Source organism: Halichoerus grypus, chromosome 6 (assembly GCF_964656455.1).
Source record: "Halichoerus grypus chromosome 6, mHalGry1.hap1.1, whole genome shotgun sequence".
Taxonomy (NCBI): Eukaryota; Metazoa; Chordata; class Mammalia; order Carnivora; family Phocidae; genus Halichoerus; species Halichoerus grypus.
This window is the reverse complement of record NC_135717.1, coordinates 132,396,485-132,400,500: the sequence shown is the minus strand read 5'-3', so window position 1 is coordinate 132,400,500 and position 4,016 is coordinate 132,396,485. Positions and strand designations below refer to the sequence as shown.

Below are 4,016 nucleotides of genomic sequence, written 5' to 3'. Positions count from 1 at the left end.
TTTGGTTTCTGGTGAACAGAATATGGGGAATGCAGGGTGGCAGCTAAACCTGGAGGAGGATGGGGTGGGTGGGAGATGATGAGTCCAATTTTGAATATGTTGTGTTTGAGATCCCAAGTAGACATGCCATGTAGGCCACTGGATCCTGGGATCTTTCAGTTCAGTAAAGGAGGTCTTGGGCTGGAGCTCTAAGTTCCTAATTTAGGACAATAAAATATTCATATTATAGTCTGATTTCTCCATCATTTACAATAATAAATAGGAATTCCAATTAAAAAATTTTTTATTATACCTCTTGAAATAAAATAGACAACTCAAGATTAGGGAGAGGAGAAGTCAGAGCCAATTAAGAATCCCTGAGATACAGCAAGAACAACTATATACTTACGATTTGAAATTCTTACTGAGGGCGCCTGGGTGGCTCAGTTGGTTAAGCGACTGCCTTCGGCTCAGGTCATGATCCTGGAGTCCCTGGATCGAGTCCCGCATCGGGCTCCCTGCTCGGCGGGGAGTCTGTTTCTCCCTCTGACCCTCCCCCCTCTCTCTCGTTCTCTCTCTCTCTCAAATAAATAAATAAAATCTTTAAAAAAAAAAAGAAAGAAATTCTTGCTGAATGAAGTTTCTACTGCCTAATTTCTTGAAATCATGTTCCATGCATCTTTGTTTCTCCTTACCCATCTCTCCCTTTTTAAGTCATGGAATTTAATTAAGTGTTCATTTATTTGTTGCTGCTGCTTTGGGGGCTGTTTTAATTTTTATTGATATATAATTTACATTTAGCAAAGTGCACACATTTTAAGTGTACAGCTGAAGGCATTTTTACATGTTTCTGTGTAACCAACACAGAGATCAACTTATAGGATATACCCAGCAACCCAGAAGGTTCCTTTATGCCTCCTACCAATCAACACTTCTCCAAAGTTAGCCATTATTTTGATCTGTATTATGGTTAGCTTGTCCTTTTCTGAGCTTCATAAAAACGGAATCAGAGAGTATATTTTCTTCATGTGTGGCTCACCTCATTCCGCCTCACAGTATGCCCTTGAGAGTCATTCATGTGTTGCCACTTTGTTGCAGTAGTTCATTTTCTCTGTGTAGTATTACTTTGTATAAATTTGGCCCTCTTGCCACTACACCAGCTCCTTTTCACCTCTCCTTTCCCAGCGGAAGCCGGGGGCACCAGAGTGAGACGCGGGGACCATGTCGCAACACAAGCTGATGGCCGTCGCCTACCAAAACCCTGCTGGCTTCAACTGCAAAGATGAAACAGAATTTAGGAACTTTGTTTGGCTTGAAGACCAGAAAATCAGACACTACAAGATCGAAGACAGAGGTAATTTAAGAAACATCCACAGCAGTGACTGGCTCAAATTCTTTGAAAAGTGTCTCAGAGATGTTAACTGTCCTTTCAAAATTCAAGATTATTGTCTCTGAGATTTGCAAGTTTCACTATTACATGTCAGGGTGTTGATCTATTTTTTTTTTTTTTTTGAGGGGGGTTCTCTGTGCCTCCTGGAGTTGGATGCCTGTTTCCTTCCCCAGATTAGGGAAGTTCTCTGCTGTTATTTGCTCCAGTATACCTTCTGCCCCTCTCTCTCTTCTTCTTCTGGGATCCCAATTATTCTAATATTTTTCATCTTATGGTATCACTTATCTCTCGAATTCTCCCCTCACGGTCCAGTAGTTGTTTATCTCTCTTTTTCTCAGCTTCTTTATTCCCCATCATTTGGTCTTCTATATCACTTATTCTCTCTTCTGCCTCATTTATCCTAGCAGTTAGAGCCTCCATTTTTAATTGCATCTCATTAATAGCTTTTTTTTATTTCAACTTCATTCGATTTTAGTTCTTTTATTTCTCCAGAAAGGGATTCTCTAGCGTCCTCTATGCTTTTTTCAAGCCCAGCTAGTTCTTTATAATCGTTATTCTGAACTCTGGTTCTGACATCCTACTTATGTCCATACCGATTAGGTCGTTGGCAGTCAGTACTGCCTCTTGTTCTCTTTTTTAAGGTGAGATTTTCTGTCTTATTCTTGCAGAAAGTGGTCGCTTTTCTATTTGTAGAGTTGCAGCTATTCTTTTCTTCGATCTCTGGTTGAGTTTGCAAGTGTTCAGAATGATTTGATAGCTATCTAGCTGAATTCCTGGGACCAGATAAAACTAAGGTCTCCTACTCCTCCACCATCTTGGACCAGAATCAAGATTCAAGATCAACAAGAAGCAATTGACTGGCTTCTTGGTTTAGCTGTTAGACTTGAATATGGAGATAATGCTGAAAAATACCCCGACTTGGTAACTGATAATACAAAAAATGCTGACAATGCAGCTAAAACTGCAGAGCCATTGATCAATTTGGATGTAAATTATCCCAATTTCAAGACTGGTGTAATAGCTTTGGCTAACCTTCTTCAGATTCAGCTCATAATAATTACCTGGTAACGCTTAAGGCAATTCGCATTTTGATCCAGAAGTACCTGACACAGAATGCAGTTGCTAAAGCAAATCAAACAAAAGACGGCTTTCCTGTTGCTTTAGACAAACATATTCTTAGTTTCAACACAGGAGATGCAGTTCTTAATGAAGCTGCCCCAATACTGCGGTTGCTGCATATAGAAGAGCTACAGACAAAAATTCATGAAGCCATGGTAGCTGTTCAGGCAATTATTGCTGACCCAAAGACAGACCACAGACAGGAAAGTTGGAAGATGAACACTTTAAGATTTCAGCTTTTCACCTACTTAGTACGATTGGGAACCACGTATGCTTTAGCATGTGTTTGGAAATCAAATGTCACATTTTCAAGGGAAGAATTCTAGAAAATTGACAATATTCTCAAGATTTACCATCATTGATATTTTTAAATTAAGTTCAGGAAAGTGGGGGAAAAATATACCACAATTTATCCATTCTACTACTGGTGGATTATTTTTTCATTTTTTTGTAAATATGAATAAAGTTGCTATGCACATTCTTGTACATGTTTTTGGTAGGCATATGCACTCAGTTCTCTTGAGTATCGTCCAAGAAATGAAATTGTTTGGGTCTAGCACAGGTGTTTGTTTGGCTTTAGTAAATTCTGCCAGATTCCAAAATAGTTGTGCACACTTAGGCTTCTACCAGCAGTGATTAATATTCCCATTTCTCCACACTCTTGGTGTTACCAGAACTTTTCATTGTAGTCTATCTGGTGGGTAGGAAGTAGTATCTCATTGTTTTTTGTTTTGTTTTGTTTTAAGATTTGAGAGAGAGAGAGTGTGAGTTGGGGGAGTGGCAGAGGGAGAGGGAGAAGGGGAGAAGCAGACTCCCTGCTGAGCAGGGAGCCTGATGCGGGGCTCGATCCCAGGACCCTGGGATCGTGACCTGAGCCGAAGGCAGACGCTTAACGACTGAGCCACCCAGGCGCCCCTGCACCTTTTTAAAAATGGGTTGTTTGTTTTCTTATTGCTGAGTTTTGAGCATTCTTTATATACTCGAGATACAAGTCCTTTATCAGTTATTTGCTTTGTAAATATTATCTCCACATCTGAGATCTGTGGCTTGTCTTTTAGTCCCCTAACATGGTCTTTTGAAGAACAGCAGTTTTAAATTTTGATGAAGTCCAATTTATCAATTTGTTCTTTTATGGATTGTGCTTTTGGTCTTGTATCTAAGGTCCAAAGATTTTCTTCTATGTTTTCTTATAGACAGTTTTAGGTTTCACATTTAGATCTATGATCCATTTTGGGATGATTTTTATATATGGTGATATGGCACAATGTATGAACCCAAACTGATTTTCTTTTTTACATATGCACCCCCCACAAACACACACACACACCCCTCACTAAGTAACCAGAGATAAAACTATAATCTCAAAAAAAAAATAGATTTCTTTCTGGGTGGTCGCTGCCACTAAAGACCATTTCCAGATGCATCCCCTCTTCTCTGTCAGACTATTGGAAATTAATTTGATCTATAGTTGAACTGTGTCTGGCTGTGTTATGGTTTTAGTGTGATTCAGTTCACCATTGGCTTCAAA

The 4,016-nt window shown here is 39.4% G+C and overlaps 1 pseudogene; it reads left to right on the top strand.

The window, feature by feature from the left end:
- The first annotated feature begins 1,200 nt into the window (after positions 1-1,200).
- Positions 1,201-2,814, top strand: LOC118547128 (RNA transcription, translation and transport factor protein pseudogene; annotated as a pseudogene).
- The last annotated feature ends 1,202 nt before the right edge of the window (positions 2,815-4,016 follow it).